The sequence below is a fragment of the Protopterus annectens genome, chromosome 5.part0, assembly GCF_019279795.1.
Source record: "Protopterus annectens isolate FY-2018-M chromosome 5.part0, PAN1.0, whole genome shotgun sequence".
Classification (NCBI taxonomy): domain Eukaryota; kingdom Metazoa; phylum Chordata; order Ceratodontiformes; family Protopteridae; genus Protopterus; species Protopterus annectens.
In genome coordinates this window covers 1,748,989,513-1,749,004,905 of record NC_056735.1, presented here as the reverse complement: position 1 = coordinate 1,749,004,905, position 15,393 = coordinate 1,748,989,513, and the positions used below count along the sequence as shown (strand labels likewise).

Genomic DNA, 15,393 nt, shown 5'->3' with positions numbered 1-15,393 from the left:
GGTGTATCGGAGGTTGTTTCAAATTGTTTTATCATGGTGTGGATGGGAGGAGAAATGGCATAGGCATTATCCTGAAGGAAGAGTATGGTAAGAGTGTTTTGGAGGTGAAAAGAGTGTCAGATAGAGTGATGTTTATGAAGCTGGAAATTGATGGTGTAATGATGAATGTTGTTAGTGCATATGCTCCACAAGTTGGGTGTGCGATAGATGAGAAAGAAAAATTTTGGAGTGAGTTGGATGAAGTGGTGATGACTGTACCCAAGGATGAGAGACTGGTAATTGGAGCAGATTTCAATGGGCATGTTGGTGAAGGGAACAGAGGGGACGAGGAAGTGATGGGTAGGTATGGTGTTAAGCAAAGGAATGCAGAAGGTCAGATGGTAGTGGATTTTGCGAAAAAGATGGACATGGCTGTGATGAATACATATTTTAACAAGAGGGAGGAGCATAGAGTGGCATACAAGAGTGGAGGAAGATGCACACATGTGGATTATATCTTATGTAGAAGGGCCAATCTGAAGGAGATTGGAGACTGTAAAGTGGTGGCAGGGGAAAGTGTAGTTAGGCAGCATAGGATGGTGGTTTGTAGGATGACATTGGTGATCAAGAAGAGGAGGATGAGTGTGAGGGCAGCACCAAGAATCAAATGGTGGAAATTGAAAAAGGGTAATTGTGAGGTAATGTTCAGGGAAGAGTTAAGACAGGCACTGGGTGGCAGTGAAGAGTTACCGAATAGCTGGGTAACTACAGCAGAGCTAGTAAGAGAGATGGCTAGAAGGGTGCTTGGTGTGACATCTGGAAAGAGGAAGGAGGACAAAGGAGACCTGGTGGTGGAATGAAGAAGTACAGGAGAGTATACAGAAAGAGGCTGGCGAAGAAGAAGTGGGATTGTCAAAGAGATGAAGAAAGTAGACAAGAGTATAAAGAGATGAGGTGCATGGCAAAGAAAGAGGTGGCGAAGGCTAAGGATAAGGCGTATGAAGAGTTGTATAAAAGGTTGGACACTAAGGAGGGAGAAAAAGACCTGTACCGATTGGCTAGACAGAGGGACCGAGCTAGTAAAGATGTGCAGCAGGTAAGGGTGATAAAGGATAATGAGGGAAACATACTCACAAGTGAGGAGAGTGTGTTGAGCAGATGGAAAGAGTACTTTGAGGGGTAAATGAATGAAGAGAATGAGAGGGAGAGAAGGTTGGATGATGTGCGGATAGTGAATCATGAAGTGCAGTGGATTAGCAAGGAGGAAGTAAGGATAGCTATGAAGAGGATGAAGAACGGAAAGGCTGTTGGTCCAGATGACATACCTGTGGAAGCATAGAGGTGTTTAGGTGAAATGGCAGTGGAGTTTTTAACTAGATTGTTTAATGAAATCTTGGAAAGTGAGAGGATGCCTGAGGAATGGGGAAAAAGTGTTTTGGTACCGATTTTTAAGAATAAGGGTGATGTGCAGAGCTGTAGTAACTACAGAGGGATTAAACTGATCAGTCACAGCATGAAGCTAGGTTAAGAAGGGTGGTGATGATTAGTGATCAGCAGTATGGTTTCATGCCAGGAAAGAGCACTACAGATGCGATGTTTGCTATGAGAGTGTTGATGGAGAAGTACAGAGAAGGTCAGAAGGAGTTGCATTGTGTCTTTGTGGATTTAGAGAAAGCATATGACAGGGTGCCTAGAGAGGAGTTGTGGTATTGTATGAGGAAGTCAGGAGTGTCAGAGAAGTATCTAAGAGTGGTACAAGATATGTACGAGGGTAGTGTGACAGTGGTGAGGTCTGCGGTGGGAGTGACGGATGCGTTTAAGGTGGAGGTGGGATTACATCAAGGAGCAGCTCTGAGCCCTTTCTTATTTGCAGTGGTGATGGACAGGTTGACAGACGAGATCAGACAGGAGTCCCCGTGGACTATGATGTTTGCAGATGACATTGTGATCTGCAGTGAGAGTAGGGAACAGGTGGAGATCCTGGAGAGGTGAAGATATGCTCTAGAGAGAAGAGGAATGAAGGTCAGCAGGACTAAGACAGAATATATGTGTGTGAATGAGAGGAAGGATAGAGAAATGGTGAGGATGCAGGGAGTAGAGGTGGCGAAGGTGGATGAGTTTAAATACTTGCGGTCAGTAGTTCAGAGTAATGGTGAGTGTGGAAGAGAGGTGAAGAAGAGAGTACAGGCAGGATGGAGTGGGTGGAGAAGAGTGTCAGGAGTAATTTGTGACAGACGAGTACCAGTAAGAGTGAAAGGGAAGGTCTACAAGAGGGTAGTGAGACCAGCTATGTTATACGGGTTGGAGACAGTGGCATTGACAAAAAGGGAGGAATCAGAGCTTGACGTGGCAGAGTTGAAGATGTTAAGATTTGCACTGGGTGTGACGAGGATGGACAGGATTAGGAATAAGTATATTAGAGGGTCAGCCCAGGTTGGAAGGTTTGGAGACAAAGCCAGAGAGGCAAGATTACGGGACATGTGCTGAGTAGGGATGCAGAGTATATTGGGAAAAAGATGCTAAGGATGAAGCTGCCAGGTAACAGGAAAAGAGGAAGGCCTAAGATAAGGATTATGGATGTGATGAGAGAGGATATGCAGGTGGTTGGTGTGACAGAGCAAGATGCAGAGGACAGGAGAAAATGGAAACAGTTGATCTGCTGTGGCGACCCCTAATGCGAGCAGCCGAAAGAAGAAGAAGAAGAATCTAATAAATACAAAATACAAAAATACAAAAAAATACAATTGCTTAAAATATTGACCCTACGTGTGGAAATCTACCATAATAACTTAAGTACATTGCAACATGAACTGTTATGATTAGCTGTCATCTATTCAAAGCCCTTAATTTTGAAATACTACTTACATTACAAATATCATTCAGTCCTGGCCAAGCATATGAAAACAGATTAAGTTGCCAAACAAGTTTGGCTTTATCAAGCATCAATTCCCAGGGACCACCTCTTTCAGGCACTTTTACCTGCTGCAAAACTGAGAGCTTGAATTCATGATCAGTAAATTCATGTATATGCTTAGCAAGTGCATTATTAAAATTGCACTTCCTTATTGCAGATACATGTTCATATATCCTTTCTTTTAGCATACGGGTGGTTCTACCAACATAAAATGCTGAACATTTTTGACATAATGCTACATATACAAGTCCTTTAACAGTTCATGTTGCAATGTACTTAAGTTATTATGGTAGATTTGCACATCTAGGGTCAATATTTTAAGCAATTGTATTTTGTATTTATTAGATGTGATTTTATATTTTATATAATATGGTTACCATGACTAAGGGTTCATGATATTTATTAATTAATTTGATGACATCATTGGCATTTTGGTGCCTTTTTTAGTATTTAATAAGTTCAAGGTGTATATGTGTTTGTCTAAAGAAGTTTGCTATTTTAGTAAATGAAAAGCACTTAACATTATGCTGTATCAGCCCTCATTCTTTGAGTTGCCATTTACGTGTGTTTATTTGGTTTGTGTTGTTTTTCATTTGCATTTTTCTGTTTCAACTTACAAACACTTTTTTTTTAGTGTTTGTATGAAAGATGCATCAGAGATGCAATTGGAGGTTGCAGTCAGGTGATCTATCTGACAATTATGAACTCCTTCAACTGCATTTCCATTATAGTTGAGTGAAAGTGCATTTGGTGGCAGGTTATAGCAAGGATTCAGCTGGAGAAAAAAGAATAGTATTATATTTCAAATGTTACCACTAGCACCTACTTGTAGCTAGTACGGCTTAATCAGAAAGTGTAGAGGTGATTGTGAAGCTTATCCTGTTCCAGAAGTTCACAAGTGAGCTAGGAATATCACTGTTCAGAGACCCAGAGGTAGTTTGTTTCTTAAGTAGGGCTTGAAAAATTCCCACCAAAGTAGTACAGTTGAATATACCTTGTTTGGCATGCTACTGATGTCCTTCCATATAACTGTTTCAGTATTCTTTACAATAGGGATTCCCTGCCAAGGGTAGCCTGATGTCTAGCCAATATACAAAAACCTTTATGTTATAATGGGTAGGCCGTACATCACACGTCTGTTCCCTATGCATGGCATAGGGCATGAAGGTGACGTGTGGACGTACCATCCTCAGAACTTCTTTGCTGCCAGTCTGAATGCCATCTTCAGTCACTGGTCTGAATGCTTGTCTGTCTGCTGGTTTCTACTGCTTTCAGATAAATGGCTCATTAAGGTTTTTGATTTTCTTGTCTTAAGTTTTGGCTTGTTTCTAGTTGTTGGGCCTCTCATCATCCAGAAAGGGGAAATGCCAGTGCGAGAGACAGACTCCTGTAAAGATTGTCACGAGCAATGTTTGATCTGTTTAGGTGCTTCCCATGACCATATGTCTTTTGAGATTTGTCAAGCTTTCATTCCTAAGATGTTGCAGAGACAGCTTTCTTCCCTTGTGATTTACTTAGAGAACCAATGACTTAAACTATTTGTTAAGGCAGATCGATTTAGTGCCAACTTCACCCCCCTCTCACCCCCCAAAGGGCCCATCTCAATACCAAAAGATTGCCAAATTCTGATCATCATGGCCACACAGGTAGAAACCGCACTCTCCAAAGCTAAGAATACAGCATCCATGGGACCAGATGACATCCCAGGTTGTGTACTACATGAACTACAAAATGAACTGGCACTTCACCTAAGTGTCATGTTTAATTATAGCCTCACCTCAGGCTTCATGCCCACTGAGTGGCGCACAGCTACAGTTATCCCGCTCCACAAGGGAGGATCTGCCTTGGATCCCGGGAACTACCGTCCCATCAGTCTGACAAGCCTGATCTGCAAGGGCATGGAACGCATTATCATGAAACTTATAAACAAAGACATTGGCAACCTTCAAACACTGGACCCCACCCAGTTTGGGTTTGTGAAGGGCCGATCTTGTCTCCTGAATCTGATTGACTTCTACGAATCAGTCTCTAGAGCTGTGGACGAGGGTAAGGCAGCCTATCTGGACCTCACCAAGGCCTTCGACACCATCCACCACTCTGGAATCATAGATAAACTTACTAAGCTGGGCATAAATCCCTACGTCACTCGATAGGTTGCCAACTGGCTTACTGACAGAACCCAGACTGTAAAAGTAGCCGACTCCAAATCCAGCTCCAGACAAGTGACAAGTGGAGTACCTCAGGGTTCAGTCCTGGGACCACTCTTGTTTGGCATCCTTCTCTGAAGTACAGGCTAACACTAAGGGACTCTGGCTAACAAAGTTTAGAGATGACTGCAAACTGGGAGCCATTATTGAATCCCCAAATGATGTAGATATTCTACAAAAGGGCCTTACATAAACAGATGCCTGGTGCCAGAGCCATGGGCTCAAGCTTAATGCCAAGAAATGTATAGTTATCCCCTTTGGAAAAAAACATGTACCCATGAATTACCACATAGGTGGCAGGACACTAAACATCGAAAGTGTGATGAGAGACTTAGGGACACAGGTGGACAGTGGTCTCATTTTCGATAACCACATCACCACAACAGTCAGGAAATCCTTCTATGTGGCACACCTCATCACTAAGGGCTTTTCATCCAGAAAAAGGGAGGTCATTGTCCCACTGTACACATCCCTCATTAGACCCATTATAGAGTATAATGCCCCATTTGGTATGTACCTCACAAGACATCTGCAACAGCTGGAAAGGCCACAGAAATACCTCACTAAAAAAATCACAGTCCTAAAGCAGATTCCATATGATGACCATCTAAAAAAACTCCAGCTATACCCTGTGGCATATCGTCTACTCAGAGGCGATCTCTGCTTAACATACAAGGCCATGTCAAATCCTGAGCTGTTGGACATGCTCCACTTAAAGAAATCCCAATCCCTCAGAGCCACAAGCTCCAGGGGTCTAAACCTTGTCATCACAATGAACAAAACATGCTGGAGGGATAGGTTCCTGACCCAGAGACTCCCCATACTCTGGAATAGACCAACCATACATGTCAAGCAGAGTGCCTCATTGGCCCTCTTCAAAAGGAATCTTGATGATTGGATGGGAGATTGGAAATTCAGCCCTGGGATCATGTCAGTCGCCCTGCTAGACAGGGGTCCAGAGAAGTAAATATTGTGGGAAGAAATATCCAGGGAATTGTTATGGCTAGGCTTGCATAGGCCCTAGGGCCGATAGCCTAGTACCAACCTATGAACCTATTAAGGATATCATAGAAGGATCTTCCTCTCCCAAGGGTCAGCTGTCTGCAAAGAAAAAGGCCAAGAAAGCTCGGTCGGATTCTTCAGCTGTACCACTTCCATCAGACATCTCTCTTGAGGCTGGTGAAAGCCCAGAGGATCCTTCGGTTTCTGTCTCAGATTCCTCTGCTTTGATCCCTTCTGAGGCCAACATGGTCTGGTGTCGCTCACACCCATGGAGGTTTTGAAGATGTCTGTTTCAGATGTACAGGAAGAGCCACAGCTGGTTATTACTGAAGGACCTATGGGTTTTCCTCAAATTTTAGTGAGAGAAGAGGTTCCGACTACCATTATTGAGTGCTGTTAGCGGTCAGATCCTCCAAAATCTTTCAAGTTTGAAGTCCCACTAGAAAAGAAGCAGAAAACTAAACATATTTCACCTGTTTCAAAAGATTCTCAGAGTGAATAGAAAAACTTCACTCAAGGTGTGTTTAATGCCCTTATGGCCCTTAAGCCTCCACAGGTAGTTTCTTTTCCTGCCCCTCCCTGGTCTTCTACCCTTCTTAAGAGACCCAGGAAGCAGGATTTTTCTCAGGAAGATGCTGCTTATCCTGATGAAGAATCCCTTACATATTTCTCCCAGATTCTTTTGCCACTTGACTGTGGTTTGAAGGAAGGAAAGTCCATCAGTACTGACTCTCCTTTTGAGATTTCTTGTGGTATCATTTTTCCAGAATGATGGAATTTTTCAAATGGACTGTGCTCAGGTGTCTGATATTCAGAAGAGGTACTATCAGCCTCTACAAATGGAGTCTCCTAGACAATGTGCTGTTCCTCCTGTTCTTGCTGCCTTGCTGGATGCTTTTTCCAGTGCGTCTCAGGCTCCTGATTCCCAAACACCTACTCCTAGAAAGCCTGAGAAGTTTTATAAAGTACTTGAGGACTGCAAGTTTCTTTGTAAGTCTCCTGCTGACCCCTCTGTGATGGCATTTGCCTCCGATAAGCCCTTCAGATTGTTGCCTTCCACTAAGTTGCTTCCATCTGATAAGGATTGCAGAACCATGGAGATGCTAGGTGAGAAGGTGTATACTTCTGCTACCCTAGTCTTTAGAGCTGTTAACTATCAGACACATATGAGTAGATAAATTCTGGCTTTTCTCTGTCAAGCTTTTCAGGCTATTTCAGATCTCCCTGATTCTTAGGGGAAGACTTCTGCTCTTGCTTTGCTAGGGATGTCCTCCCAAGTAGCTTGTTGTTCATTTAAATGCAGCTATGAAGCAGCTGCTGCTTCATCTAGTGCTGTTGCTTTTGGATATGTTTTGAGGAGATGCTCCTGGTTCAAACTTCAGCATTTGCCTGATGATATCAAGGATAAACTGATGGATTTTCCTCTGGATAATAAGCATTTGTCTGGTGCTGCTGCTGTGGAGTTGTTTAAGTTCCTGCAAGAAAAGGGCAAGGCCTTACAGAAGTTGAAGCATATTTTTGTTTCTCCTGTGCCCAAGTTTCAGAGGAATTATGCTAATAAACCTGCTTTTGTCCATAGACAGTCTTGCCCTCCCCCAAAGGTAAAAGGGTGGTAGAAGGACTCCCCCTGCTAAGGATACCCAAACTCCTCCAACTCATAAGCCTCTTTTTCCTGACAAATCAGGTGCTGTCTGACTGTCCTTCCCCTGCTCTTCTCAGTCACATTCCTCTTTCTCGGTCCCTTCCTTTCTGGGTAAAGATCACCCAAGATTCCTGGGTTCTTTCCATAATTCACTAGGGTTACATGGTTTGGAATTCTCGTCCCCCTGTTCTAGGCATTCCTTATTCTCTTCAGGAATAACTGACCTTTTTTCCAGAGGTGCCTCAGTGTCTTTTGGCTCATGGAACTTTTCATGAAGTTCCAATCCCTCAAAGGGGAAATGGGTTTTATTTCAGAATGCTCTTGGTCCCCAGGAAAGAAGGCACCTGGAGACACATTCTGGATCTATCTCAGCTAAACACCTTTTTGAAGGTCCCTTCCTTTCAGATGCAGTCCCTTCAAACCTTGTTTCCTCAGGCTTTTCTAGCTTCCCTGGATCAAAAGAATACTTATCTAGTCAATCTTATTCATTCCCTTTTCAGAAGGTTTTTGTTTCTCTGTTGCTTCTTGGCATTTTCAGTTCTCTGCTTTGCCCTTTGGCCTATCTACTGCCCCAAAGGTCTTCATCAACTGCCTCGCTCCTGTGATTGCTTTCTGCAAGTTAAGGAGGATACAGGTTTTTCCCTACCTGGATGACCTGCTTATTCAGGCCTCCTCTCTAGAGATCTTACTTCAGCATCAACGCTTTGCCATTTCTCTGCTGCCAAGTCTGGGGTTTACTATAAATTTCCAGAAGTATTTCCTGACTCCTTCTCAGAATCATGTTTTTCTGGGATGCAGGATCCAGACTGTTCTCCTCCCCAAGTCCTTAACTCTCATTGCTTTCTTTCAGTCTGTTCTTCCTCTTACCTCAGTCACAGCCAGGGAATATCTGAGAGCTCTGGGTTACATGGCCTCCACCATTCCTATGTACCCTCTAGCCAAACTCATTTTGACTTCAACATTCTCATCCTTTAGATTTTCTAGTCCCTCTTCTTCTTTGCCTCAAGCAGGAACCTCAGTGAAGGATTCTTCAGTTTTCCCTCAACCCAAGGATTCCTTTTCAACCTCCACTCCCCTCTCAGGAACTCTTCACAGACCACTCGGATGTGGGATGGAGGGCCTCCTACGTCCCTCAAGTTGCAGGGCCTTTGGTCGCCTCAACAAAAGAAAGACCAAATAAATGTCAAAGAGATGAAAGCTCTTTTGCTGGCTGTTCAGGCTTTTCATTCTCTTTTCCTTCCAGGGCCCCTCAAGATTCTCACAGACAATACCATAGTGATGTGGTATGTCAACAAGCAAGGGAAACAAGGTCTTATCTCTTATGCAGGTTAGCCATGCAGGTTTGGAAGCTAGCTATCCATTATCCGGTAACCCTTCAGGCAGTTTACATTCCTCAGATCAGAAAATAGTGACTGATTCTCTGAGCAGGTCCATAACACAATTCCATGAGTGGATGGTTCACAGAAAAATGTTTCTGGACATTGTCCACCAGTGAGGTGGTACTCAAATATATTTATTTGCCTCCCTTTTGAATAGACAACTTCCTCTGTTTTGTGACAGAGCCCATGCTGTCTGGCCTGGAAAGGGGACACCCCCTGTTTTTCTTGGAAGCGAATGCTTCTTTATGCCTTCCCTCCCCTTTCTCTCATTCTGAAGGTCCCGTTAAAAATAAAACAGGATGTTCCCAAAATCTTGCTGGTGAGTCCCTTTTGACCCAGACAGCATCAGTTCTCTCTTCTGCATCTTGTCAAGGGTAATCATCACAAGTTTCCTTACAGGGTGGACCTACTCACACAAGACAAGGGATCTCTCATTCATCTCCACCTGTCCACTCTTCAGCTGACATTTTGGGTGATAGGATTTTGATCCCCTATAGACACCTTTTTTCTGCGGCCATGTTTTGGGTCCTACATGAGGCCAGGAAACCTACTACTAGGAAATCTTACTTATCCAAATGGAAGAGATTTTCTCTTTGGTGTCATAACCTGGATCCATGTATTGTGATGTTCCTGTGGTTCTCTCTTATTTGTGTGAATTGCTCAATGCTGGGTTGGCATATTCTTCTGTTAAGGTCCACTGGTCATCTGTCTCTGCTTGTCTGCCTTTGACTCCCCCTTCAGCCTCTAGATTTGAAGCCAAACAGTTTCTTATAGGTGTCCTTCACATTAGGTCTCCCAGGAAGCCTGTCTGTCCTTCCTGGGACCTTAATTTTGTTTCCTTATAGCATTCTTCTTGAAGACTATTCTTCTTTTGACCCTTACTTCTGCCAGACGGGTGTCTGAGCTGCAAGCCCTTATGGCTGTTCCTCCTTTTTTAGTTTTCCATAAGGGCAAGGGTGTTGCTTCCTTTTTGTCCATGGTGGTTAACAAGTCTATTCATTTGTCCCCTTTTCCCCCTTCTCCACAGTCTGCTAGTGAGAAGCTTTTGCATAACTTGGATTTGCATAGATGGCTCAGATATTATTTTGATAAAACTAAAGCGTTTCATAAATCTGAATAGCTTTTTGTCTCTTTTCATCCTAGGTCTTTCGGTTTGGATGTTTTCAAGCAAACCATTTCTTCTTGGATATCTAAAGCCATTTCTTTTTGCTATTCTTTTCATGGGGAGAACCTTGCTTATTTTGTTAAGGCTCATTCTACTAGAACTGTGGCTTCTTTTGGTGCTTCTCTCAAGGGGTTGGATGCTAATTCTATTTTTGAGGCAGCTACCTGTACTTCTGTGCATACCTTTAGCAAGAACTATAAGTTGGATGTGATTTCTAGGGCCAGAGCTGGTTTTGCTAAGGCCATTTTCCATGGCTTCCTAGAGGGCTCTGTTGACCCTTCCTCCTCTCACTCTTCTTCCTAAGTTGTTGCATTCTTCCTATTGTTGTGTAAAATCTTAGCATAACAGTAGATGTCCTTCTCTTCACTGTTGCAGTATTCACTCTCTTCCTCCTCCCCCCGTTCCGTTTTCTTTCTGGATGCACTTGTTACTTACTAGTATCCTTGGACTGTCATTCCTACAGGAGCTTTTCAATTCTGAGGATGGTACATCAGGATGTCACCTTTATGCCCTACACCATGCATGGGGAGCATATGTGTGACATACAGCATACCCATTACAACCTAAATGCTTTTGTATATTGGCCGGGAGTCAGGCTACCCTTGGCAGGGGATCCCTATTGTAAAGAATACTGCAACAGTGAAGAGAAGGACATCTACTGTTATGGTAAGACTTTATACAACTGTACTTTCTCCTTGAATCTCCTCTCTGTGCCTGACCTGTGTTAGGTACCAAACTGTCTGTGAAGGCAAATATATTTTTGACACATTGACAGTTCCACAAAGTCAGCCATTTAATAATGTTCAATTTGAGGAAGAACATACTTTAACTTGTAACACATAAATAATTTGCAGTTTATTGTAGCTTGTATGATTAGTACATGTTTATTTGTGGAAATATTTGCTTTGTTTAATTTATATTCTGTTTCATTCACTCTGTAAAACATTTTAGTTATGTTGCACTCAAATATTAATTGTATGATGGCCATGAAAGCCAATGGACTTTTATGCATTGTCGTATATTATTCCTGCGCCAGGGGAAGTGTGCATTTTTCTGCTATCCAAATACATCGGTAGAAATAATAATATTGAGAACTAGCCATATAATGCAAAATGGAGAACCACAATTCTTCATTGTTCCATTACAAAAAATCAGTTGCTCTGGCCAAAATAAACATTACACTTGTATTTAGAGGATTATGCTGACCACCTTTTCTTAGGTGAGATGAAGAAAACTGGCAGTACAAAAAATGGTTTAGTTGTAGAGGGGAGGTTCAGATAATATCCTTAATGCTTTCATTGTAATAGCCTAGACGTAAATTTTACATTGTGGCCTCGACTGTCAGGGAATTGTTTCTTTATTAATGAGTGAGTGCATATTAGTAATTGAACAAAAAGTATTCATTTGAAGTTTAATTTGCTGGTAGAGTTTACCAGAAACATTGTGTCTTTCTAGATTAAGTGGAATAGGGCAGAGACACACCCCATGGGTAATGGGATAGATTCCACTTGCTTCCCTGTCAGGTTTGCATGGTAGTACTTGGTAGACAATTACTGACAAGTCCCAGTAAAATGCCAACATCTCTAGCTTCCACAGTACAAAGTAAAATATGGTCCTGTAAACAGGGAAAGCCTTATAAGGCTTCATGGGACTTTGGAAAAGCTAAGTCACTATGTGAATTTTAATTAACAGAGGAATCTGCCACTGTATCTGGTGTTACAAAGACATGTTAATGTAAGTTTGCCATATTCTTTGCATACTCTCTCTCTTACTGCCAGAAACAAATGCCCCCATGCCCCCCCCCCCCGAGGACAGACTCTACCTCATTTGGTGTGCTGCTATATATTCTCCTTGAATCTCTTCTCTGTGCCTCTCTTCTGAAATTACATTGCTGTTCCTTTAATAAAGGAACAAGTATTCATTCTCCCACAATTGGCTTTTTTTTGTCTTGAGCGCAGCAAATGTGTCTTTCATAAGAACAATGTCATTATAATATTTGAGATTAGAATTACTTCATTCATTCTCTAATACCCAGTTTATCGCATTCAGGGTCCTTGGGTAGTAGGGTTACCACCTCCAAAACGTTTGAGATGGTGAATGTATTTTTGACACATTGGCAGTTACCATAATATTTACAAATGATGCAGAACAGTGCTACCAGATATCCCTACTGATTTCTGACATGAATAATATAGATTTGCTCTATAACTGTTGGTTTTGTGGATAATCTGAATACATAAATCTTCCAGCTTTCAAACTCTTTTAATTTATCTCAGACATAATGTATTCTTTTTCACTTTTTTTTTAGTTCTCCAACTCTTTTGGGTTTCTAATACCATGAAGGAAATGAACCCCATTCCTAAGTCAAAGTATGATTAAAATTCATGGAATTAGTATTATTTCAATCTTTGATGTCAGCCAAAAGTGCTCTTCGCAGCACCTGCAGTGTACCTAGTAATGACTCCTGCAATTCGTATGGAGTTGCATGTATTGGTAACATGTCTAAATACTACTGTAGATTCTTTTTTATAAGACCCATTGCTGCTACTACTATTGGAACTGTCTGGGTATCTTTCTTCCCATTGCTCTCGTTTCTGCCCGCAAATCGTGATATTTTATGACTTTATGTCTCTCTATACGCATGACACTGTAGTCAATGGGTGTAGCGATTTCAGTGATCAGTGCTACTTCTGTCTTCTTTTCATGGACCAGTATATCTGGTTTTCTTGCATCTATCTTTTAAACTGTTGATAATGGGTGATCCCATGTGATATCGACTCCATCATTTTCTATGATGCTTTGTGGCTCGTGTTTTCAGTGTTTTTCAGCCACTTCAATACCATAATGTTTGCACAATCCCCCATGCAACTGGTATGTCAACAACCAGTAACAAGCTGTGCAACTGTTTCCAATTCTGCTTTACAAAACCTACATTTATCTGTTTCTTCCACATGTTCAATGGACTGTGTAAACCAACATGTACGTAGCCACTATCTTGGGCCACCAATATTAACCTTTCATCTCCTGGTTTAAACTTGCCTCTCCTTAACCATTCCTGCATTTGATCCTGATCAACATGAGGTTCTTCCAGAAGTTTTCTATACTTGCAACTGCATTTATGCATTTTCCACATTTCTTGCCTTCTCATCTGATCCTTCACCTTATATTCTTTCTTTTGTTTTTTTGGCATATTCAGTTCCTGCCTGATTTTTATCTACTTCTAGTCTGATTTCCATTTTTGCTTGGCACTGATATGCTTCTGCAAGACTAAGCAGGGAAGTCATCTTAGATTTATTCTCTTCCTGTTTCAAAACTTTCACTATGTTTGGGTCTTGTGAAGTCAGCAGATGTGTACATGTAATCAATTTCAAGGAGGCCCATAGCTGTTTCAGGACAGGGAATATATAATCTTGGTATGCACTGATTTTTTTATAAATCATTTAGTGAACATGAAGTATGCTTCTTGTTTTCCTGTCTAATCTATCCAACACTTTTTGAGGCCAGTCAGTCACTCCAAAACTGTAAGTTAGGACAGGAAGAGCAAATCTGTTTATAGCTTGAATTTTCTTCCTAGATGTCAACACAGTTTTCAGGATTAATTTAAGTCTTCTACAATATTCTTTACTAAGTTTTATTTGCATTTGTTCATGTTTTACTGTTGATCCTTCATCGATTCCCAAGTATTTATACACTCTCTCTTGCTCAAGTTCTTTTGCATCACATTCTTGTCCCAAACTGATGTTTTCCTGCTTTAAAGGTTGCTTTTGCACATTTATCAAAACCAAATGAAATTCGTATATCATCTGAAAAAGTTTTGACAGCTTGCAGTTGTGCTTTCAGTTCCTCATCTGATGAGCTATGCAGTTTTAAGTCATCAACAAAGAGAAAATGAGAAGTCTTTATACTTTGTTGTTTTCTAGGAGCCAAATTATAGCCATGGCCTAAGCTGTCAAGTAGACAGCTTAATGGGTTAAGGACAAAACAGAATAGCAGCGGTTGCAGAGTCACCCTGGAATATCCTCCTTGGAATTTTTATCCCTGGAATAATAATTTGTCCTTGATCGTGACTTAATTTCATAGTGGTCTGCCAATGTTTCATGGTCACTGTAATGTAGTCAATCAGTTTAGGGTGTGTCTTATACATTTTTAAGCACTCTTTTATCCAAGAGTGTGGGATAGTATCAAATGCTTTTTGTAGTCAGTCCATGCCATACTTAGATTCTATCCCTTTTTTTAGTTCTCCACTATGACTTTATTTAACAACAAATGATCCTTTGTTCCATATGACTCTCTTTTATTGCCCTTTTGTTCTTGCCATAATTGAGTTTTCTTCTAAATAACTAAAAACTGTGTTGGCATAAATTCCAGTGAATAGTTTATATGTCGTCAGAAGCCAAGTTATTGGCCTGTAATTTTTAGGGTAGCTTGCAGGTTCACTCTTAAGGAGCATTGTTTTTTTCTGTTGTTAGCCAGTTTGGTGTCTGTTTGGGGTGCGCATATAAGTACTTCTTATTCATGTCTAAATTTTCATGCAAAGATGTTAATACTTTTAACCATAAGTTAGGTACTGCATATGGGCCTGGGGTTTTCCAATCAGAGGCTTTTCTTAACTTTGTTTCAGTCTCTGCAGCTGCTACTTAATCCCGTTTCATATCCTGTACCTTTAAACATCTTATTCTTTCTTTTACTTTTTCCATCCATTTAGCATATTTGTTATTTTCCACAGGACCTTCATAAATACTTCATCAGAATGTATATATTTCTTCTTTTTTGGATGGTCTTTTAATTCCTTTTACTTTTTTCCCAATTTGCTATAAAACTTTTTTGGGTCATCAATAAATTGCTATTTTGTACTTTTCCTTTACATTTATCTGTGTATCTTCTAAGTTTTTCTGCCTGTGCTGAGATTTTTAGTTTCTTAATTGTGGTAGTGCATGATAGATCCTGATCTGTTCTAATACTGCACATTGCTTTTCCATATCTATCTTTCAAAGTATTTCTCATGTATGCTTTTTCACCTTTTTTAATTTCTCCAAGTCTTTTGGGTTTCTAATACCATGATGGGAATGACCCCATTCCTACGTCAAAGTACGATTAAAGTTCAT

General features: G+C 41.2%; 1 protein-coding gene across 1 annotated transcript in view; it reads left to right on the top strand.

Moving 5' to 3' along the window:
- DOP1B (DOP1 leucine zipper like protein B) overlaps positions 1–15,393 on the top strand; it is a 2,336,114-nt gene that overhangs the window by 1,392,912 nt on the left and 927,809 nt on the right. The gene's annotated exons all lie outside the window — the stretch shown is intronic.